The sequence below is a fragment of the Callithrix jacchus genome, chromosome 1, assembly GCF_049354715.1.
Source record: "Callithrix jacchus isolate 240 chromosome 1, calJac240_pri, whole genome shotgun sequence".
Classification (NCBI taxonomy): domain Eukaryota; kingdom Metazoa; phylum Chordata; class Mammalia; order Primates; family Cebidae; genus Callithrix; species Callithrix jacchus.
Genome location: NC_133502.1, coordinates 62,911,969 through 62,937,236, shown reverse-complemented (window position 1 = coordinate 62,937,236; position 25,268 = coordinate 62,911,969). Strand labels below are relative to the sequence as shown.

The 25,268-nt window shown below is 38.8% G+C and overlaps 1 long non-coding RNA gene across 6 annotated transcripts; it reads left to right on the top strand.

Annotated features, from left to right (window-relative positions):
• Positions 1–28: 28 nt before the first annotated feature.
• LOC108591197 (uncharacterized) lies at positions 29–23,913 on the top strand. 6 transcript variants are annotated; one of them, XR_004742184.3, is made up of 5 exons: positions 29–185; positions 11,917–12,059; positions 13,342–13,476; positions 21,422–21,565; positions 23,879–23,913. It is a non-coding gene; the product is annotated as an uncharacterized LOC108591197 (long non-coding RNA). The 6 variants fall into 6 exon arrangements; XR_004742183.3 differs by having other exon boundaries at positions 22,998–23,913; XR_004742180.3 differs by having other exon boundaries at positions 22,575–23,913.
• Positions 23,914–25,268: the final 1,355 nt, after the last annotated feature.

The window sequence follows — 25,268 nt, the reverse complement described above, 5'->3', positions numbered from 1 at the left end:
CTTATTTGGCACCGGGACGCGCTATTTCGGTTGCCCTCCTGGTTGGCTTTGTGTCTTCGCTGTTTCCTAGAGTCTCGGCGTTCCTACCTCTGCGCCCCCTTTCCTGCCACCGTTTGTTCTCTGGAAGCCCGGAGACATACAGCGGCTGTAATTGTGCTACTCGCTGCTCGCTATGGGACGGTCAGGTACCGCAGTTCAGCGCTCTTGGCCCCGCAGGTCTTCGGAATCTCGGTGCCCTGTCCTGTACCTTCAGTCATCCCCCGACTTCCTGGGGTCGATGTTATTACCTGCTGGGTTTTAGAAGCTGTTGCTTTAAATCTGAGAAAAGAAAAATCCCGAAAAGATAAGATGACTAGCGCAAGGTCATAGCATGCGTGGAAAACAGGGCTGCTATTTCAAGCCTGATCGCTGTGCTTCATTCCTCTTGTCATCATCTCCTGTCAGTTTATCCACGCTCCAAAAGCGAAGTTGTTTTTATCTTTTGCCTCCCAAGATTTGTTTGATAGTTTCATTTCTGTAGCCTTCATTTATTCTTTAGTTCATTATTGGAAAACTTTATAGCCTGCCAGTACTGGTTATAAACCCCAAATAAGGCAGTCTTCTCATCACGGAGCGTGTAGTTATAGCAAGTAGACAATACAAGTGTTGTGTAGTGAAGTAATCGCTGAGATAGTGTACGTAAGCACAGAGTGCACTATTTCTTCCAACAAGTAATTGCGGGAGGAGCAAATAGGGACACCTAACCATTGCAGGAGAGACTCCGGATATCCTTTCTGGAAGAAAAGGCTGATGAAATGAAGGTGGACCACTGGTTGAAGTTAGCCAGGAAAGAAAAGCTGTTGTGACATTCTTGGTTTTGCTGTTTATTCTCCAAGAACTTTATTATTATGAAAGCCTAATTCCACTGCATAAATTCCATGCATAACACTCAGAAGGCAATTTGATTAAGTAAAGTGCTGAAGCAGGTTAGTAGCAGTGAAGATGAGAAGGACCAGCTGAATGGAGGAGATAAACTGCACAGGTAGAATTAAGGGGATGAGACATCATGGGATAATGGTAGGATGGTCAGAGATAGCAAAGATTTCAACTGGCTGTGTTGGAGGATGAGGGTATCCTCAATGTTAGCAGAAGAATGCAGGGCCGGGGTTGAGAAAGACTTTTACATATGTTGTAGTTTTTAGAAAACAAAAAAAAAAATCTCTTTATGTCTGGGCATTTCAATATAGAAGTGTGAAAAATAGAAAGTCAGTCTGAAAGGGGCAGTCTTGAATATCGTTTTGAAGGTGTTGCATTTGAAGTACTGATGAGATGCTGTCAATGGAAACAAACTCAGGTGGAGGTTAGGTCTAGAGTTTTATTATTTTAGTGTTATGGAGTTACTTGGACATGATTTTCCTGTAATGTAGATTGCTTTCTGTGATATGACAGCAGTCTTGAAAGAAAGCATTGTAGTAAAGATTATATGTGAGATTCATTCCATCCCCCTGATTACCACTTTTCTGTTAAAATAACTTTAATATTAACTTTATTGACTTTATTTTTGAGATGGAGTTTCACTCGTAATGGCTCGATCTCGGCTCACAGCAGTCAGATTTGGTTTTGAGAATAATAAATTGTCATTCATTAACCATGTCAGAGTTTATCTACTGAACTCTGGGGTAAATGGAGGAAAGGAACAGATCTGGGAGTACCAGCACCCCTAGGCCTCCCCTGGCCACCCCAAGGAGCAGGTGATTAATATCTCAGCACACCTCTACTTATTAGTGGCACACCAGTGTGTCTTAGACCTTAGTGAGCTGTGATGTGCATGACTTTGGGTAAGTTACTTCTCTGTTTCAGTTTCCTTATCTGCAAAATGGAGACCTTAGGGAGTTAATATGTGTATGTCAAATGTACCTAAAACATAATGCACAAGGTGAGGCATGTAGCATATGCTAATAAATGGTAAGTTGCTGCTGTTATGGTTAACAATAATTATAAAAAGCAAATGGAAAGGGCTTGAATTGAGAAAAATTTTAGACACGTAGTTTTTTGCTTTATTAGCCTGCATTGTAGTTTTCATTTTTTTTCTTTAATGTGTCTTTCCAGAACAAAAAATAATATCCAAAGATATTTTGGCACTAACAGCGTGATCTGTAGCAAGAAAATGGAGCAGTCTATTTGAACTGTTGATTCTTCCAAGGAGACCTCAGAGAGCCAAGACAGTATAAAGGAAAATACGAAAAAAAGACTTATTAGACATTATTAAGGGCACAAAAGTTGAATTAATCACAGTTAATGTACAAGCAGCAAAGCCACCCAACAGCAGACCACTTAAAATCTGCAACTGGCAGGCTTCAAAGAGCTACAGAACATGCTCCAAAGAAGAGAGAAATTTAATTGTAATTTGAATGTTGTTTGAGACTAATTTTTGAAACTCCAGTAAATTATTTTTTTTGGCAAAAACTATTTTTAAATATGAGTACTTGGGAGATGTTGAATTAATGAAGTCCAAGTTGAATTAGTGAAGAATAAATATCAGCTTGTAAACACAGGGACCCTAATAATTACTTGCTCTAATATATTTTAGAAAAAAAAAAACCTCTTATATCGGGGCATTTTAATATAGAAGTGTGAAAAATGGAAAGTCACTCTGAAAGGGTAAGTCTTGAATGTAGTGTAATGAAATGCTGTTATTGTATTATATTTATATAACAATACGATATTTTGCATACAATCCAGTGAAAGGAAAAGAGAAGTGATGTCATCAAGAATGCCACACTCTTACATATTTATTAGTGTTATTAACTGCCAGTTACTTAATTGCCTCTTTAAGCTGTTAATTAACAATACCATTTACATCCTGATTTGAAGGTAGCTTCATGTTTGTAAAGGACTTTTGAAATTTTCCATTTTAAAGATTTTTTTTGGAATAAAGTTTTAGCATGTTGATTACAACTGCTTTATAGGACTTCCTTTGACCAATAACTATCAGTGCTTTCAGCTTTCTTGGTTACCTCAGAGCATTATCATTACTTGTGCTTGTCAAAAGAGTATTATATTTAATTCTAAGTGCAACCAGTGGTATCTTGGCATTGTATTGTAGGTTAAATGGCAGTATTTTTTTTAGTGATACATAATGAGGTATTTCATGATGTCATTTTTTTTCAATAGAGGAAAAAAAGAAAAAGAGAAAGAAAGAAAAAGAATGAAATAGAGAAAGAGGAAAAGAAAGAGGGAGAGAACGGGAGTGTTGCTTTATTGCCCTGGCTAGAACGCAGTCTAAAAATGGGTATTGAAAACCTCCTTTATGCCAATAATTGTGCTTAACAATGGAGACAGGAGGGAATAAGGGAGGAAAATGACAAACAAGCAGCCAACCAATATTTCATTTAAACCTGTGAAATCCTATGCAATTGCTGAAGAGTGATTTGCTTCCTATTATGTAGTCACTTTTAGAGTAGGTGTGTTGTGGTACTGATAAGAATGTATGTTTTGTGTATTTGGGGTGGAGAGTTGTATAAATGTTTATTAAGTTTACTTGTTCCGGGTCTGAGTTCAAGTCCTGGATATCCTTGTTAGTTTTCTGTCTGATTGATCTGTCTAATATTGACAATGTGATGTTAAAGTCTCCCACTATTATTGTGTGGGAGTCTGAGTCTCTTTATAAGTCATTAAGAACTTGTCTTATGTATCTGGGTGCTCCTGTATTGGGTGCATATATATTTAGGATCGTTAGCTCTTCTTGTTGCATTGATCCTTTTACCATTATGTAATGTCCTTCTTTGCCTGTTTTGATCTTTGTTACTTTAAAGTCTATTTTATCAGAGGCGAGAATTGCAATTCCTGCTTTTTATTTATTTATTTTTGCTCTCCATTTGGTTGGTAAATCTTCCTCCATCCCTTTGAGTCTTTGTGTATCCTTGCATGTGAGATGGGTCTGGATGCAGCATACCGATGGGTTTTGGCTTTTTATCCAATTTGCCTATCTGTGTCTTTTGATTGGGGGATTTAGTCGATTTAAATTTAGGATTAATAATAATATATGAGTTTAATACTGCCATTTGATGCTAGCTGGCTGTTTTGCCCATTAGTTGATGTAAATTCTTCATTATGTTGATATTCCTTACTTTTGGTATATTTTTGGAAAGGCTGATACTGGTTGTTCCTTTCTATGCGTAGTGCTTCTTTCAGAAGCTCTTGTAAAGCAGGCCTGGTGTTGATGAAATCTCTAAGTACTTGCTTATTCACAAAAGATTTTATTTTTCCTTCACTTGTGAAGCTTAGTGGCTGGATATGAAATTCTGGGTTGAAAGTTCTTTTCTTTAAGGATGTTGAATATTGGTCCCCACTCTCTTCTGGCTTGTAGAGTTTCTGCTGAGAGATCTGCTGTGAGTCTGATAGGCTTCCCTTTGTGGGTAACCTGACCTTTTTTTCTGGCTGCCCTTAGCATTTTCTCCTTCATTTCAACCTTGGTGAATCCGACGATTATGTGCCTTGGGGTTGCTCTTCTTGAGGAATATCTTTGTGGTGTTCTCTGTGTTACCTGGAGTTGAATATTGTCATGCCTTGCTAGGTTAGGAAAGTCTTCCTGAATAATATCCTGAAGAGTATTTTCCAGCTTGGATTCATTCTCTTCCTCACATTCAGGTACACCTATCAAACATAAATTAGGTCTTTTCACATAGTCCCATATTTCTTGGAGACTTTGCTCATTCCTTTTTATCCTTTTTTCTCTAATCTTGTCTTCTCGTTTTATTTCATTGAGTTGGTTTTTGACCTCTGATATCCTTTCTTCTGTTTGATCAATTCGACTGTCAGAACCTGTGCATACTTCTCGGAGTTCTCATGTTGCATTTTTCAGCTCCATCAATTCACTTATATTCCTCTCTAAATTGTCTATTCTCGTTAGCATTTTGTCAAACCTTTTTTCAAGGTTCTTAGTTTCTTTGCATTGGGTTAGAACATAGTCTTTTTTAGCTCACAGAAGTTTCTTATTATCTACCTTCTGAAACCTGATTCTGACAATTCATCACACTCATTCTCCATCAGGCCTCATTCCCTTGCTGATGAGGAGCTAGATCCCCTGAAGGAAGAGAGGCATTCTGAGTTTGGATGTTTTCAGCCTTTTTGCGCTGGTTTCTTCCCATCTTTGTGGATTTATCCACCTGTTGTCTTTGTAATTGCTGACTTTCAGATTGGGTCGCTGAGTGGATATCCAGTTTGTTGGTGGTAATGTTATTTCTGTTTTTTTGTTTTCCTTCAGCGGACGCCCCTCCCCAACAGAGCTGGACCTTCCTGGGTTCAGCTGTGCTTGCTGTGAAACTCAACGTCAGTGTTTCCAATTGCTGTTTTTTTGTGGGGGTGGGACCAGCTGAGCAGATCACCTGGCTCCTCACCTCGGAGTCCCCTTTTTTTCTTTTCCTAATTGAATGGTTGATTCTTTCCCAGGTGCCCCAGTCGCCCACCGAAAAGGTGCCGGGATCTGTGCAACTTCCTGTGTGGAGACCACGCAGGCTGAAACAGCTGCACTGAGATTCCTCACGCTTTTCTGCCTGGGAATCTCCCAGTCTGGCTCCTGGCTTCAGTCCCCCTCCCAATCAGCTGAATGGGTTACTCTGCCTTCTCCGAGCTCCAAACGCCAACTAAAAGGGCACGCAGTCCCGCATACTCTGCACTGAGAACCACAGTGCTGGGACTCCGGCAAAACAACTGCGCCGGCCAAAAGAGTCGCGCTGGCGACATGTGGGGCTCCTCCGCTGGGAATCTCCTGGTCCCTAAGCAACAAAAATTCGTCTAGAAGTCTGGCATCTGGAAGTCATGATGTCATTAATTCAAGTAGTAAGGTATGTGGCTTTCGGATACCCATCACTTAACTTCTCTTATCAGAACAAACTGATAATATAGGCTTCTGTTTTCCAGAATGATTTAACATCTTAATGGAACTTCTTGGTTTCTACATTGTATCAAAAATACCTCTAGAAAGTATAATTGGGTGGTAGAGTAAGCTAATTCAGACTATCATTACCCATAATAGGTACTTCCTCCTCTTCCTCTTCCTCCTTTAGAAACAAAACAATTATATATAAGGGTATGGAAATAAATAATGCACACATAAGCATATATAAATATTTATCAACAAAGGCATTTTTAAAGCTCCCAGACCTGTTTATGTCCCCTCATGTTCTTTACTATAATTTAATTAAATATTAGAGAAATGGTAAAATGAGTTGAATGCTTTGGAAAGAGTCAGTAAAAGTCACTTTAAAAAAATTTCTTTCCAATTAAGTATGAGTGAGACAAATGTACATATGCAGGAGGATAGTACACTTAGATTGCTTTGTACGCTTTCTTACATTCTTGCTCTACTTTTCCACTTAAACCAAAACTGAAAATACTGGAGGATGGGTGTGATAGATATAAAAGATGTGTCTTAGAACCTTCTATCAGTGGCCCTATGTTTAAAAGAGGCTTTGATCCTACATCAAAAGACTGGCGAATGAGGTACATTTGTTTTGAGTTTTTAAAAGGTGTCTTAATGATTTTTGCTCCCCTCCCAGCTTTTCAAGAACTCCAAGGTGCATGGGATTAGGTTAGTCATGATCTTTGCTTCATGAGGCACTGTCTTCATAGCTTTGTGCATAGTGTGTGTAACCCCCATATAGGTACTGAGGAAGGAGAGCTAAGCAGAATCCTGGCACAATTAGTGCCTGAAGAATATCTCAATTTATAGTGTTACTACTCAGTTATTTCCTTTTATATAATCCTTTATATATAATCATATATTCGTTTATAGAATTAGGTCTTGAAGAATATCTCAGTTTATAGTATTACTACACAGTTATTTCCCTTTATATAATCCTCTGTGTGTAATCATATATTAGTTCATAGAATGAGTGCCTAAAGAATATCTTACCACTCACTCTTCCATATATATATACATATATATATGTATATATATATATCTTAATTCATAATCAGAGAAATGCCTAGAGTAGACATGGTACAGAGCATGAATTAAGGAATAAGCAGCTTATAGTTGGAGGAATGTCTGGAGCAGACACAGTGCAGAGCATGATTTAGGGAAAAACAGTTATTCTAGGACAAGAATCCATGGCCCAGGCGGCAGCATTCAGTATTGTAAAGATACCTGCTGTATGGCAGGCTTGGGGCAAGAGCCACTCCTCCTGTTAAAGGTTGTAGGACCTTGCCCCAGTTCTTGTGGAAGGCTGCCCTCAGACCGACAATCCCTTGAGCATCGAGCATCGAGGGCTCAAAACCCCTCCCGATAATCGCACCTTGGTGACTGTGAACTTTATCATCTTTTGTTACTGTGCTGCTTAAAAAGCATTTTCCTATAGAACTCATTGGAAGCTGCCAGCAGGTGGCGATAGACCCTGACAGCTGTTTGACTGCTGTGGACTTAAGCATCCTCCTATAAATCTTAGGAGTAGCACGTGCATAGATAGACGTATTGCCCACTGCACCCTCTTCACTGTGCACGGCCCACCTCCATGCCTCGGTGACCTAATGGGAATGGACCCCTTGCTGCACACTCTTTACCTCCTAGACTAGGTGACCTAATGGGGGTGGACACTTTATTTTATTGCTCACGACCCTATCCCTATCCTTAAAGATGACTTCACTCATGACCCTGCCCCCTAACCTATACATAATAAATACAGACCCTTCTGGACATTCAGGGCCTCGCCTGTCTGCCTATTGGTGGTGTGGCCCCCCGAGCCCAGCTGCATTTTCCTTGTATTTCTGTGTCCTGTCTCTTTGTTTGTCAGATCCTGCACCCCAGCGCAGCATAGGGGACACCCCACAACCCTGTGGGGCCCTTAGCCCTAAACATAGCCTGCTTTTCTTTCTTTGTATTACATATTAAATCCCCATTGATACTGTTCCCTGGCTATACTATCTCCCAAACTTAGTGGCATAAAACATTTACTCATATGCTTACAGATTCTGTGGGTTAGCAATTTGGCTAGAACAGTGGGGAAGGCCAGTCTGTGCTCTGTGACATCTGGGGCCTCAGTTGGAGGACTTAGGAGTCTGAGGCTGGAATCATCTGAAGTTTGCTCACTCATAGGTCTGGCAGTTAATGCTGGCTGTCAGCTGAGACCTTGGCTGAGGGTGTTAGCAGAAACACCAACATGTGGCTTTCTTTGTGGCCTGGGCTTTCTCACTGCATGGTGACTGGGTGCCGGGGGTGGGGGCGGGTGTCTCAAGAGAAAATGAGCCAAGAGGAAATTGTATTTTCTTTTTAATGACCTAGCCTTGTAATAAGATTGGACATTACCATGTTCACCCCTGTCCCACATTGATTCTCCTCAGATACTTGGTTTTACCACAACCACTTCTGAGAAACCATCTTGACAAGGATATAATGCCATTGATAGGAATTGAGCAGTATTCAGTTGGCCCTCTGTATGCACAGGTTCTGCAGCCACAGATAACCTCTGATAAAAAAATAATATATTTTTTAAAATACACAGAAAAAAATACCAATTAAAAATACAGTATAACAACCATTTATGTTAGGTATTATAAGTAATCTACAGATGATTTAAAAGTATTTGGGAGGGGCCAGGAGTGGTAGCTTATGCCTGTAATTCCAGCACTTTGGACGCCAAGGTGGGCAGATCACTTGAGGTTAGGGGTTTGAGACCAGCCTGGCCAACATGGTGAAACCCTGTCTCTACCAAAAAAATACAAAAATTAGCCGGGTGTCGTGGCATGGGACTATAATCCCAGTTACTCAGGAGGCTGAGGTGGCACAATCGCTTGAACCTGGGAGGTGGACATTGTAGGGAGCCGAGACTGTGCCATTGTACTCTAGCCGGGGCAACAGAGTGAGACCCTATCTCAAAAAAAAAAAAGTTTTGAAGGGGAAAAGTATGTATATTCATTAAATAGTCTTTTTTTTTTTTTTTTGAGACTGAGTTTTGCTCTTGTTACCCAGACTGGAGTGCAATGGCACGATCTTGGCTCACCGCAACCTCTGCCCCCTGGGTTCAAGCAATTCTTCTGCCTCAGCCTCCCAAGTAGCTGGGACTACAGGTGCGCACCACCATGCCCAGCTAATTTTTGTATTTTTAGTAGAGACAGGGTTTCACCATGTTGACCAGTATGGTCTCGATCTCTTGACCTCATGATCCACCCGTCTCAGCCACCCAAAGTGCTGGGATTATAGGCGTGAGCCACCGCGCCTGGCCGAGAAATAGTCTTAATTACAGGATAGAATAGATTGTTAAAAGATACTTTTTTACTTTTTGAGAAGGAGTTTCACTCTGCCTAGGCTGGAGTACAGTGGCGTGATCTCAGCTCACTGCGTCCTCTGCCTCCTGGGTTCAAGCAATTCTCCTGCTTCAGCCTCCTGAGTAGCTGGGATTACAGATGCCCTCCACCGTGCCCAGCTAATTTTTTGTATTTTTAGTAGAGACGGGGTATCATCATGTTGGCCAGGCTGGTCTTGAACTCCTGATCTCCGGTGATTCACCTGCTTCGGCCTCCCAAAGTGCTGGGATTACAGGTGTGAGCCACTGCACAGCCGAAAAGCTACTTTAACAAGTTCTCATTACATTGTTAAAATATATGAAGAAAGATCCTGTATGTGAAAATTATCTTAATCAGTAACACAGGCTCCCCACAATTTACATTGGGAATTATAAATTATAACGCCAGAGACTATAACTATGAAGGAAACCATTGTTGTAAAATGTAAGATTCTAGAAAATGAATATTCATCTATGTTCTTTGCATACTCTGGTCAAATATGTATATTAAAATTTGAAAATGAAGTTTATAAGCAGTTTATGAAAGAAATAACAATGACTTGGAATAAGGTTAAAGTTTTATTCACCGATAACAGTTCTGAAAGCACATTTCATTTTAACTGTTAGATTTCCTTTTTTCTTTTTCTTTCTTTCTTTTTTTTTTTTTTGAGACAGGGTCTTGCTCTGTGGCCCACGCTGTGTGTGGTGGAACAGTCGTTGCTCACTGCAGCCTCAATCTCCCAGGCTCAACTGATCCTCTCACTCAGCTTCTCGAGTAGCTGGGACTATAGACGCATGCCACCACTCCCGGCAATTTTTTTTTCTTTTTGTTGAGACGGGGTGTCACCATGTTGCCTAGGCAGGTCTTGAACTTTTGGGCTCAAATGATCCTCCCTTCTCCGCCTCCCAGTGTGCTGAAATTAACAGGCATGAGCCACTACACTCAACCTTGTTTCATTCTTCCATTTTTCTTCTATTTCTATCAGATTTTAGATCTTCCATATCCTAGTTAAGTCCTTAAAATCTTTCTCCAAGAACTTTAGGAATTTGGAACGTTCATTTGCATATCAGGTAATAGATGGTAATATAGAAAGCCAGTCATAATAATATATTAATTTGGATCCCACTTATTGAGATGTCAGTTCTCAGTGAGTGTAAAAATGTTGCAAATAGGCTGGGTGTGGTGGCTCATGCCTATAATCCCAGCACTTTGGGAGGCCCAGGCAGGTGGACCACAAGGTCGAGAAATTGAGACCATACTGGTCAACATGGTGAAACCCCGACTCTACTAAAAATAAAGAAAAATTAGCTGGGCATGGTGGTGCACGCCTGTAGTTTCAGCTACTTGGGAGGCTGAGGCAGAAGAATTGCTTGAACCGAGGAGGTGGAGGTTGCGGTGAGCCGAGATCGCACCATTGCACTCCAGCCTGGGTAACAAGAGCAAAACTCCGTCTCAAAAAAAAAGAAAAAAAAAAATGTTGCAAATAGCCAGGTATGGTGGCAGGTGCTTGTAGTCCCAGCTACTTAGGAAGATGATGTGGGAGGATTGATTGAGCCCAGGACTTCAAGGTCAGACTCTATAATGTATTGAAATCTCATCTCTTTAAAAAAAAAAAAAAAGGAAAAAATGTTGTATATAATTTGCTTTCTTTTTATAATAGAATGTTTTTTTTAATTAACTTGCTCTAATTTATTTAGGAAGCTTTAAAAGCTTTTTTTCTTATGAAAAATTTAAATATATGCGAAGAACACAAAATGGTATGATGATTTTGTACTGTCACTCAGCTTCAACAGTGATCAACATTTTGCCATTCTTGTATTATCTATCTTTCAACAAATTTCCATCTCCTACTTGATAGTGATTTGTGGCTTTTTTTTTTTTCCAGGTAAAATTTTCATACATTAACGTGTACAAATCTTAGCTGGAGGGTTTTGACAAATGGATAAGCCCATGTGACCCACACACTTAACAAGACACTGTGTTTCCCATTTTCACCTTCCCAGTCAGTAGCCTTCTGTCCTGAAGCAATTGCTGTTTTGATTGTTTTTTCACCTCAGATTAGTTTTGCCTGTTCTGGAACTTGATAGAAATGGAATCATACAGAATATATTCCGTGTTCAACTTCTTTCACTTGATCTAATGTCTATGAAAGTCATTCATGTTGTCATGAGCTGAGTATTCTTCCATTGTTTGGCTATCTCACAATTTGTCTTTTTCATTCTGATAATAGACCTTTAGGTTGGTTCCAGTTTGGGGTTATTATGAGTAAAGCTTCTCTGAACAGGTCAAGCTGCCTTTATATTTGCTTGCAGTTTATATTGTTTTTGAAATACAATAGCATCTAATTGAAAATTCCACTAATTTATAATATTTGAGGCTGATCCCTTGGCCCTCCACCTTAATATATTGTTCTGAGTTAGTGTTGTGCTTCAGCAAGTATCTGTTAATTTTAAAGTTTAACATTTCAAAGTTTATATAAAACTGGTACCTAATAGTTGAGAATTCTTGCTTTTGTCAGAAATTGAATTGAATGATACTTTTTGGCACAACAGAAAGTTTTCCCCCAAAAATCATCTTACCTTTTTCACTAAACTAATGGCATAATAAGCAATCTCTCTTCTTTCTTTCTCATTTTGTTTTCATTTTCTTTTTCAGAAGCAAGACCCTGAGTCCCGAGTTGGTGGCAGCTGCATCTGCTATTCCCTTTTGACAAGCAAACAAGCCAGAGCTGCTCAGGCAGCTCAGTAGCATGAGGAAGAGTCAGGGGCACAGAGAGATGGATGGAGACCTAAAATTAGGTCAGTAATGTTTATATCTCAAAATAAACCATTTTCATATGGCTAGTAAGTAATATATATAATATATACCAAATAAGTGGAAATTTACATATAGAATATACCATATAAGTGGAATTTTAGCAATTCAAGTTTTTAAAAATCTTATGTCTTAAGTAAGATTATAGTTTTAAGAGACCAATTGAACAGTTAAACTTTCCTTTTAGGAAGTTACAGTTTCTTGTCCATGAAAAAATAAATGATAAATTCAGTAATGTTATTAAAAATAAATAACAGAATAAGATAGCTTTTCTGAGAAAAGTAATTTTTTTTTAGTTTAATAGCTTGCTGGTTTTATGTACCGTATGGCAATCTTCAGGTCTATTTTCTTCTCTTTTTTCTTTTACTTATGTTTAAGCTGACACCTTTCCACTTACTCTCTTCATCTCTCATTATTTTATACTACGTTACACTACTTGCTGCTTACATTGTAGTTAAGTGGTAACACTACTTCATTTTGGAGAGTGATCTAAATCAGTTGTTCCCAATGAGAATGTGTACTAGATTTATTTCAGGAAGTTAAAAGAAATGGCCATGGGTGGTGGCTCATGCCTGTAATTCTAGCACTTCGGGAGGCTGAGTCAAGAGGATCACTTGAGGCCAAGAATTTGAGACCAGTCTGGGCAACAAAACAAGACACCATCTCTACAAACCATAAAAATTAGCTGGGCATGGTGGCATGTGCTTGTAGTTCTAGCTACTTTGGGGACTGAGGTGGGAGGATCACTTAAGTCCAGAGTTTGAGGCCACATTGAGTTATGATCACATCACTGCATTCCAGCCTGGGTGACAGAAAGAGACCCTATCTCTAAAAGAAATTGTAAAGAAAAATGAATATCTGGACTGTCAATTCAGTGACTCATTTTGTTTGAGTTTGAACCAATACAAGGCAATAAATAAATATGGCTACCTCTTGGTTTTAATTTAGTTATGGAATGTAGGTGATAGGTATGCAGATACCAATTGTACTTTCATTTTCTCAGAATAATTTTTCGTGTCACACTTTTATGTTTCAAATGAAGGTTTCTGAAGAACATCTTTAAAAGGTGGAAGTAAACATAAATTGTAATGTTCTGTGTTATATGAATGTTAATAGATGACTTTTTAATTTAAATGTAACTTTCTATGTTATATAATGTGTATAAAAATGAAATAAGAATTATCAGTCTCCTGTTTAAGAAAGTTTATTTCTGTTCTGTAGCTAAGATTTCTAATATATTTGACCTTTTTGTTATTTCGGTTTCAGTAGCAGAATATCAGATATGAAAGTTGCCAGATGTGCTACACCTAGAGTTAGTATAAGAACAGAGCATCAGATTCAGTTTGCCCAAGGCTATGACAATTATCCTGACCAGGAGAAGACTGCTGATCTTAGAAAAAGGTATCAGGCTTTGTGGTCGCCTGGGTTTTGTTTGTATAGTTAGGTTTTACTTTAACCATAGAGTTACCTTATTACGTGTATCTATTATTGCTGTTAGAAATGTGAGCATTATGAATGCATTTATATCTGTGTTCTTACTGTTCTTACTCTCTATATACCACTTCCTATAGAGGGAACCATGTACTGGATTTAGCCAGTCCCGCATTTTTCTATTGACTCAAAATGGGCCATGCTTCACATCTACCCACAATGAATAGGGGTCCTTTGATTTAGAATAAATAGAGCTGACTGAATTCTGAAAAAAATGAGTATTTTATAAGCAACATTATTTTTCATTTTAAATATAAATGCCTAATATTGTGTATTCATTTACCCTTTATATCCATATACATGCTTATCTTCTGTTATATCTTAGAGAAATGACCCACCATCAATGAAAAGAAAGGTAAAAGGAAAAAAAGTTTATATAATTCCTTAAAATGGTAGATTTGTGGCCATTTGAATTTACTGATTTGAAGTTCTTAAAGATGCTGAGCCATGTCTTACATAGTTATTTTTAGAATCTAAAGTTGGTCTTTATTTACATAAAGTTTCTACTCTTTCTCTCCTTTAAACCCTGAAAGTGGTATTGGGAAGGAGAAGCCCAATGTTTGGCATGGTATGACAAAAATTAACTTGTCTTTTTGTTTTTGAGATGGAGTCTTGCTCTGTCGCCCAGGCTGGAGTGCAGTGGCGCCATCTCGGCTCACTGCAGCCTCTGCCTCTTGGTTTCTAGTGATTCTCTTGACAGCCTCCCAAGTAGCATGTGCCACCATGCCCACTAATTTTTGTTATTTTTATTTATTTATTTATTTTTTGAGACGTAGTTTCGCTGTTGTTACCCAGACTGGAGTGCAATGGCGTGATCTCGGCTCACCGCAACCTCCGCCTCCTGGGTTCAGGCAATTCTCCTGCCTCAGCCTCCTGAGTAGCTGGGATTACAGGCATGCGCCACCATGCCCAGCTAATTTTTTTTGTATTTTTAGTAGAGACGGGGTTTCACCATGTTCACCAGGATGGTCTCTGTCTCTTGACCTCGTGATCCACCCGCCTCGGCCTCCCAAAGTACTGGGATTACAGGCTTGAGCCACTGCACCCGGCCAATTTTTGTATTTTTAGTGGAGACGGGGTTTCACCATGTTGGCCAGTTTGGTAACTCCTCACCTCAAGTGATCCACCCAACTCGGCCTCCTAAGTGCTGGGATTACAGGCGTGAGCCACAGCACCTGGCCTAACCTGTCTTTATAGCAGGATATGTTCACATTGGAGTGTTTTCAATACATTGCATATTCCGTGGATTTGTTTTAAGTGAAATCAGGTACTTGAGTTAACTCCTTCGTAGTGTTAAATTACTGATTTATACAGGAAAGTTGGAAAAGGTGGTCAGCATTTAACACAGAAAGTTCAAGAGTTTATGATAACTTTGGAATATTATTTGAATTACTAATTTAAAGTGGTTTAGTATCTGTTACATAGTCATACTGAATAAAGTAGAAAGTGTACTTGGAGTTTACTTAGGAATATTTCACTGGGAGGCTGAGGCTGGTGGATCATGAGTTCAGGAGATGGATACCATCCTGGCTAATACAGTTAAACCCCATCTCTACTAAAAATACAAAAAAATTAGCCGGGTGTGGTGGCATGCGCCTGTAGTCCCAGCTACTTGGGAGGCTGCGGCAGGAGAATCACTTGAACCCAGGAGGTGGAGGCTGCAGTGAGCCAAGATTGAGTCATTGCACTCCAGCCTGGGCAACAGAGCAAGACTCCGTCTCAGAAAAAAAAAAAAGAATATTTAACGGAATCAGTTAGTACTCGAGAATATTTAGCTGAATCATTCATCTTGCATATAATACTATACATCGAGATGGCATATTTGATTTTTAATACTAGATTTGGTATTTAACATTTCAAAAATTAGGTCGCAAAGGAGAAGCTAAACAAGTAGGAAAGGGGTTTCTGTGCCTTCAGTGTGTTAAAAAGTCAGCTAAAGGGGAAGCAATGATGAGATGCCAAGTTGTTGATCCTGGTATGACTCGGGCAGTGTCTGGGGTATCAACCCTAGACAACCCAGGCCTGGACTGATTCCTACTGTGGAAGATTGGCAGTTAACACTGGCCTACCTCAGAATGTTGGCACTGCCACTAACTAATTCCGTGACTGGGTACCTTTTATAGTCTCCATCAGCCTGTTTCCCTAGCTATAAAATGCTGAAAGCGAAACCGAGCTTAAATGGGGGCTTTCTTGAGCAATAGAAAAGAAACACTTATAAACTATCTGGTACATAGCAGGTGCTCAACAAACATCCATTCCATTTATTTGTTGTACATTCCTCTTTTGAAGTTCAGTACTTTACCAAGGCATTCCCTCTGCTGTGAGGTGCTTTAATCCACCATCCCGTTCACCAGATGTGTAGTTGAGGGAGAAGAATGCAAGGCACTGAAGAAAGTTCTGGAAAATGAAAGCCTTTGTTTACAAATGACTTGGGAACCTGCTAGAGGAAAGCTTGTATGACTTGAGATCACATTATTTGACCTTCACATGGCATTTGCATTTTTTCGACTTAGTTCTGTTTAATAGAGAAAAATAATTTAGTCCATAAAAAAATTCAAAATTATTTTTAAAACTAACCCTCCAGTTTATAAACTGGATTTTAATCAGTCAGCAAGTTTATTCAAGTAAATATGTAAATTGATGCATAAAGCAGTTGATTATCACCTGTGCAAGAAACTGTTACCTATTAACTCTCTGATATTAATCAATTTCAATAGTTAATTTAGAATGTCAGGTATAGAAAGTTGATAATTATTTTAAAATTATAGAATGATTGCTTTATGAGAGGGAATGTTGTGATTTACCTATGCGATCTTTTATAATTATAATTTGTAATTAATCATGGCAGTGTGTTCTGCCCTTAAAAGCAAATGTTGACTTTAACAGCTTCTATTTTAGCAGAGTTTTAGAGTTTTTTACAAAATGGAGTTTTTAAAACCTTGATAGAAAAGGGAACAAATAAAAATTATGGCAAATTAAGCTAGTCTTCAATTAGATACTTTGGAAATTAAATTGCTTTAACTGATTTGTTGTATTATGAATTAAAAGTTTAAGTGCACGTTTCTGTTTTAGTTTATCAGCCCTAAAAATGTGGCAGTTTAGCTCAGATGTTTGATGTGGATCAGTAGAATTATTTTCAGTTTTTACATAGAATTATTTCACTTAAAATATTTTCTCATAATTTTTGTTGATAGTTTAAAATATATTCATTAAAATTTTTTTTCATGGGGAAGAGACTTAATATTTTTGACATCTTGGCAGTTACTAAAGAAGCACCTGAACAGGTTTGTTAGGAATAACTATTTTGGCCGGGAGCGGTGGCTCGTGCCTGTAATCCCAGCACTTTAGGAGGATGAGGTGGGCAGATTGCCTGAGCTCAGGAGTTCCCAACCAGCCTGGGCAACATGGTGAAACCCCATCTCTACTAAAATACAGAAAATTAGCCAGGTGTGGCAGCATGAGCCTGTAGTCCCAGCTACTTGGGAGGCTAGGGCAGGAGAATTGCTTGAACCTGGGAGGTGGAGGTTGTAGTGAGACAAGATTGCGCCACTGCACTCCAGCCTGGGCAACACAGCAAGACTCCATCTCAAAAAGGGAAAAAAAAAGGATAACTGTTTCTCAGGTGGAGAAATACTCCATGTTTTCAAGATGTCCTTAGTGTTTGTTCTGATGATATAATAGTTGGATATTTTAACATTTCATCCTGCCATTGGCCTGGATCCTAATTATGAATGTGGCAGTTGTTACAAGGAAAACTTGGAGCTATAGTGTCCCCCAAAATTGGAAAGGCATTTAGAGACCAAAGAAAATTTGGGCAAGTACAGCTTGATGAATAGATGAGTTTACTAGGACTTAAATAATGGACATGTCTGGGCAGCTCTAGAGTCACCCTGCCTCTTATCACTAAGCTGCTTTTAAGCTAACATTCTGGCTGTTTGCCTACTGTGTATGCCCGATGAGACTATTTTCCTTGTTTTGTTCCCGGGTATGCCCTAGGTTCTCAGGGACATCTGCTCCTCAGCTAGGCACTATGGCCATGGCTCCCTGCCCAGCCTTCAGCATTCAAGCAACATACATATACCCTTAAGTAACCTGGTGGGGGACAAATCACACTACAGTTGTTGACATGTTAGTTGTCAGGGTTTCAAGGGTTTCCCCCTTGAAATGTTGGCTTCTGTGAGACAATGGAAGGTAAGTACTACCAATTATATTAATCCAGAGGTCCAGATAGCTACTAATTTGGATTAGAACATTATTAATCACCTACCATTTGCAGTGTATCTCTATGCTATTACATAAAGATATACTTGTTCCTGCCTCTAGGCGCTTACTATCTAGAAGAGGAGATAACATTTATAAAATAACTTATTGAAGTGCCTTCAGTGCTTCTGTGCCTTCAGTGTGTTATTGTTCAGGAGATGGGAAGAACATTCAAGGAATCTGTTTAACAGACTTGTGGTGTTTTTTTTTTTTCTCAGCACATGGTTGGTCTTTGCTCTCTATTCTTTCCCTTTTCTTTGGGTGAGAAATTTACCATTTTAAGTCTAAAAGAGAAATGAATATCCTCTTGCTTACATTAAATGTAGTTTGCTAGTAAAATAAATGAAGAAACTTAATACAAAATGGTCTCCAGAGTCTAAGTGATGAGGATTTCTAACGAATTAAAGTTGGTTTTTTGGACTTTGATAGAAATTATGTTGTATATGGACTTAGGAGGCTGAGATGACAGGATGGCTTGCGATTAGCAGTTCAAGACCACCCTGGGTAACATTGTGAGACTCTTTCTCTAAAAAATATATAAAACATTATTTGAGTATAGTGGTGCATGTTTATAGTTCTAGCGACTTGGGAGGTTGAGGTGGGAGGATCACTGGAACCCAGAATTTGATGCTGCAATGAGCTACAATTGTGCCATAACACTCCAGCCTAAGCGACAGTGAGACCCCTTCTCAAAGGGAAAAAAAATGTTGTATGTGTTAGATAAGTTCCTAGGCCAGCCTCCAATGGCTTCTTTAATCTTTCTACCAGTTACTTATGTGAACTTCTGATTTTCTTCTTATTTAATAAACTCTCTTAGAGGCTAGATCTCATTCATGTCTGTATACCCTAGAGCATCTACTCATGTGGCTTACAGATCATAGGAACTAGTTATCTTAAATCTTAAATTCTTTTTTGAACAAACTGTACTATAAAAATACATTTATTAAGGAAAGTAGTTAATTCAATTAAGGTTTATTCATTTGAACTGAAGGTGAAGCTAAAAGAACAACCCCCTTGTATTACAAAAATTGCATTCTGTTGTGTATGATAAAAAGGAAATGCGGCTGGCCTTGGTGGCTCAGGCCTGTAATCCCAGCACTTTGGGAGGCCGGGGCGAGCGGGTCACAAGGTCAAGAGATCGAGACCATCCTGGTCAACATGGTGAAACCCCATCTCTACTAAAAATACAAAAATTAGCTGGGTGTGGTGGCACGTACCTCTAGTCCCAGCTACTCAGGAGGCTGAGGCAGGAGACTGGCTTGAACCCAGTAGGTGGAGGTTGCAGTGAGCCCAGATCACGCCACTGCACTACATGCTGGGTGACAGTGCAAGACTCCATATCTTAAAAAAAAAAGGGGGGATATGCAAAATGTATAGGGACTAGGAATCACCTCTCCTCTGCTCAAATGATATCTGTTAAGCATGCATCAGAAAGGTATTTTTTGTCAGGGCAGCTGCTGTTGTCCAGCCAAAAGAGACACTTGGATTCTTCAAGAAGCTAGCTTACTTTTTAAAATAAAATTTTATTTCTAAAACAAATTAGTTGGCAAGGATGCATTTAAATTTTATGTATTTTATAAAACAATATCAAGTGATTATACTCTAGTGAGGAAAATAGCACACAAATTTATGTATTAATTTACCCTAATGAAGGTACCGTTTGAATATGCTATACTTGCATGAGTTTTTTTGTTTTTTGTTCCCAATTAAATATAAGAATAGCAAAGTGTGGAAACTTAAATTTAGCAATTGTTCAGTTGTTTTCCTACCACCCCAAATAATGCTGGAAATATAGTTGGCATTCAGTAATCTTTTATTGATTGATTGAATGAGTTATTCTGTTCCATGATTCCCAAGTCTTCTTGCCCACTAAGTTCTTAGCACTGCTACAAAGGATATAGTCATAGGCCCTAGTGGTTATCCCTGAATCGGCAGGCAGTATAGCTCAACAGAAAGAGTGTTGGTGTTGTGTAGAACTGGATGCAAGTTCAGATTCTGCCACACTAACCTTTCCCCACCTATAAAATGAGAGTTAGTACATACATCTTAAGGATTACATGAGGTCATCTGAGAAAAGTGTCAAGCACAGTGCCTGGAACATAGTACACATTTAATAAAGGTTATCGAAACATGTAATTTGATGGTGGTAATTAGCCAACTTATAGGATTAGTTGTGAGGATTAAATGTACTAATGCATAAAAAGCATTTGAGCACAGAGGAAGTACTCGGTAATCATTAGCAGTTTTATTGTTATTATTTTGTTGCTGTAACGTCTTTGGTTGTCAACAGTAATATATTAGTGACTAATTTTGATAGACTAAAAATAAAGATTAACAGCCTAGATTTTGAAAGACGAAGTCACATTTTGTACAAAAATATTCATATTCGGCCGGGCACGGTGGCTCAAGCCTGTAATCCCAGCACTTTGGGAGGCCAAGGCAGGTGGATCATGAGGTCAAGAGATCGAGACCATCCTGGTCAACATGGTGAGACCCCGTCTCTTCTAAAAATACAAAAAAAAAAAAAAATTAGCTGGGCATGGTGGCGCATGCCTATAATCCCAGCTACTCAGGAGGCTGAGGCAGGAGAATTGCCTGAACCCAGGAAGCGGAGGTTGCGGTGAGCCGAGATCGGGCCATTGCACTCCTAACAAGAGCAAAACTCCATCTCAAAAAATATATATATATTCATATTCCTAAAAATACCTTTAAACAAAATACAAATATATATTTTTCCATTAGAGGAGGCAGTGATTACCTGGCATTGTTGTAAAACCAAAGTTAAGCTTGTCATTATTATACTAATAGTCTTTTTTATTTATGTATTTATTTATATATTTTTTGAGGCAGAGTCTAACTCTGTCACCCAGGTTCAAGTGCAGTGGCCCCATCTTGGTTTATGGCAACCTCTACCCCTGAGTTCAAGCAGTTTTTCTTCCTCAGCCTCACAGGTAGCTGGGATTATGGGTACCACCACTGTGCCCAGCTAATTTTCTTTTTCAGACAGAGTCTTGCTCTGTTGCCCAGGCTGGAGTGCAGTGGCACAATCTTGGCTCACTGTAACCTCTGCTTTCTGGGTTCAAGCGATTCTCCTGCCTCAGCCTCCCAAGTAGCTGGGATTACAGGCACATGCCACCATGCCCAGCTAATTTTTCTTTTTTATATTTTTAGTATTGATGGGGTTTCACCATGTTGGTCAGGCTGGTCTCGAACTCCTGACCTCATGATCCACCCGCCTCAGCCTCCTAAAGTGCTGAGATTACAGGCGTGAGCCACCACACCCAGCCTATTTTTTTGTATTTTGAGTAGAGATCGAGTTTCACCATGTCGGTCAGGTTGGTCTTGAACTCCTAACCTTAGGTGATCTCCCACCTTGGTCGCCCAAAGTGCTGGGATTACAGGCGTGAGCCACTGTGCCCGGCCTAGTCATAGTCTTAATTTTTGTTGCAGTTATCTCTCAGTAACTTTTTATTATATACTATAATTATGAGTGTCAAGGTATGAAAAATACATGATCAATTCAGGATTGTTTATAACATTTTTTAAAAAGATATTTACATTGACTTGTTTCTATTTAAAATGTCTTGTTATACAGACATATGACCTTCTCTTTGGGATGTGGAATTTGCTAAGCAGTTAGCCACAGAAAATGAACAACTCCTTCAGAATGGGTTTGAAAAGCTGATCCAGTGGACAAAAGAAGGGAAACTGTAGGAGTTCCCAGTTAACAGTGAAGCAGGTAAATGGTCCTTTCAAGGGTTTATAAAATACATTGAGATTTTTTTCTGCCAGATATTCACTTTTAGAGTGCAGATACTTACATGAATTTCAAAACTCTGTACAGATATCTTCATGGTGTCCTAAAGAAAGTTGCAGCAGAATGCATGCAATATAATAGTATTTTATAAAATTCAAAAACAAAGTTTTGAATATACTTTCTTAGCTATAAAGGTGACAAAACTACAAAAAAAGATCAACATAATATGGTATTTCAGGAAGGCAGGGTAATTGAGGAAAGACACCCGGGGCTTCAAGAGTACTATCATTCTGTTCCTCAGGTTGGACGGCAGGTTCACAGGTGGTCATTTCATCATACTTTTATGTTATTAAATGTTATATTATACTATGTGTTATACATATTAGAATTATACATTATACTATACATATTCTTTTGTTTGTAACAGTGTTTCATAATATTTTAAGGAATGAATGGAAATGGGCATCTAATGAAGATATGCAGCGCTTAGCCATCAGTAAAGTTCCAGAATTATCAGAGTCCAAGATAATTCCTATACAAAAATAAGCAAACAAGGGCATGTGATCTAGAATGAAAAGACCATCCATATTCTAATAAACTGAGACAATTAAATAGGGAATCCCTCTTTCAGGATGGCATTTGTTGTATGCTTGGAAGTGTTTTGAAGCAGAAATTGGTTGTGAATCCACTTCTCCTTATTACTAGGAAAGTATAGGCTTGCTTTTAATGTCACTATTATCCCTGCCAAGAAATTAAAAATCCTGGAGGTAGTATTGCTTATGAACTCAATTCCTTGCTTATTAATCAACCTGAATTTAATCCTTGATTATATCTTTCTGTAGAGTTGTTTTTGCTGTTTTTAGAAAAGACAGGTACATTGACCTTCTTAGGGGATGACCATGGGTATTTTAAAAGATAAGAAATTTGCTGAGAATTTCTTAAATTTTTCTACTTTTCACTAGCCAGTGAAGACATTGTCCCTTTTTTGCAGGTAGCTTTGAAAGATGATGATACCTCCACAGTTGAGACCATGTTGTTAATACATCCTTCATTTAACCATTTACACATTTGGTTCTAGAGAATGTATTATCCTTAGATTCTTGTTTCTAAATAATGTATTATCTTAAGATTCCTGTCTTACTACTATGCTTAAAATTGCTCTAAAACTTGCTGAAGTAATCAGCTTTAAATTCTGTAAATACAGATAAAATCCTCTTAATCCTAAAGGTGCTTTTAAAATTCATGCATTTTTATAGGTATGCAAATTGGTTATTAAATTGGGAAGATTTTATTCTAAGTAACCAAATCTTAAGGAGCCAAAGCAAACCTGCTTTATAAAATATATTCATTCAAAGACAAAGCAATTTCTGAAAACAGACTGATTTACTGTGCTTCTGAATATTTCTCAAACTAGAATGCAAGCGATGCTGGCAGAGGGAGGAAGTAACTCATACTAGGAAGAACAAACAGCTGCTGAAATATGCTTATGGTTTAGCAGTTCTTTTCAAAATCCTGTCAGCTGCAAAAGAAAGGAAGGACTAATACTTTCCACGATTTCAGAAACATCTTTATTAACAGGCTCCTTTTGAATGTGGTAAATAAAGTTAGAAAACACTTAGGCATGGTATCTGGCATAGTGCTCCTAGGGAGCATTTCATAAACAGATGGTCCGGGGCTTATGATGGTTTGACTAGAAGTTTTTGACTTTATGATGGTTCCAAAAGCAATGCACAATCAGTAGAAACCGTACTTTGAGTCCCCATACAACTATCCTGTTTTCATGTTCAGGACATTGTTCCCATAAATTACATGAGCTATTCAACACTTTATAATAAAACAGGATTTGTATTAATTTTGCCTCTGTAGGTTAATGTAAGTGCTCTGAGTACATTTAAGGTAGGCTAATCTAAGCTCTGAAGCCCAGTAAGTTAGATGGATTAAAGGCATTTTGACCTACGATATTTTCCCCTCCCCCAGTAAACCCATTGTAAGTTAAGATGCACCTGTATCTGATAGAGGTCTGCCTTTATCAATTTAAACTGTGACAAATTTAATGCTCCTGTTTTGCTTTTAAATTGGAGAGCAACAGCAGGTCTGAAATAAATACTGCAGTTACCTTTGTGTTCTTCACTATTTATTGAACAGTTCAGAGGGCAAGGAAGTAAAGAGAAATGCTCTGAGTGTGTTGAATTGTTAAACTGAATTGTTAATGGTACTACAGTGGCCTTACTGTGTTTTTTTCTTCTTTTTTCTGTTCTCTTTTTTTTTTAAACCTGTCTTAAAAAAAATAAAAAGATTCCTTGGGAATACATAATGTTCGTATATGGAAACTCTCAATGCCTTTCTTGCTAACTGTAGGATAAAGTCCAAAATCCTTAGCTTAACATTCAAATTCCTCCATCAAACTGGGTTCCTAGGCCGACTATTTCAGAGTTAATGTAATTCTCTTCTTTTTTGAGATAGTGTCTCGCTCTGTCACCCAGTCTGGAGTGCAGTGGCACAGTCTTGGCTTGCTGCATCCACCTCCCAGGTCTCAAGCGATCCTCTCACCTCAGCCTCCCGAATTGCTGGAAACATCGGCTTGCACCATGCCTGGCTAATTGGATTTTGTATTTTGTGTAGAAAAAGGTTTTCATCATGTTGCCCAGTCTGGTCTTCAACTCCTGGGCTCAAGAGATCCACTCCTCCTTGGCCTTCCAAAGTGCGGGCATTACAGGTGTGAGCCATTGCACCCAGCTGATGTTTTTCATAAAATGCAAATTCTTTGGTTCCACCCCATACCTACTGAATTTGTATCTCATGGGAAAGCTATACAGTTTGCATTTTTTACTAGTATTGTTTATTTCTTGCTACTCAGAGTGGTGCCAAGTGAGATGCTCCTTTGACAATCTCAGCCATTTCCATGGCTCGGTCACATCTGATATCCACATCCAATCAGTCATGCAGCCCAGGCAATTTACCTCCTGAAAAGCTTTTGTCATTCATCTTCATGTTTCGACTTTAAGTTACCATCATTTCTTGCAATGAATATGCAAACTTCTGAACAGGGTTTACAAGCACCAGTATGATCTGCCCCTATATCATGTCTTGACTCTCTGTAGCCCTAACATATTCTGGTCACCAACTCTTGAGTAAGACATGGCTCTCAATACTTGGTCTCTCCACACCAAATCATTGATTCAACATTGTTTTTCAAGGAAGGACCTGTGATGCCACTGTTACTGTCCTTTATTCTGTGTTTCTGTTTATCAGTAAGGAGACCTTTCCCAGAATCCCTGAGCAGACATCTCATACATGGCCCATTGGCTAGATTAGTTATTATACCCCTTCCTAAACCGTACTGTTGCCCAATATGGCCAAAAATGTGGGGTTGGGGTCCCAACAATGTGGGATGTCGGATTACCACAAATGACTTAGTCATGTGCTGGAGAAACAAAATTGAGGCTCCACAGCAAGGGAAGAAGGGAGGAATGAAGTATTCTATGTTTATATATACACACGTCCTTTCTGTATAAACATTCAAAAATGTTCATGCCCATGTGAAAAATGTATTTATTTCCCAAAGAGAATCAGCCAGAATCTCATCAGGATACTCTGTCCAGCTTCATGTCTGATACTCTGGTGGGACATGCAGGCTGTGGCTGCCTGGTGTCTTATCCTCAACAGTCACATGTGATATTAGCAC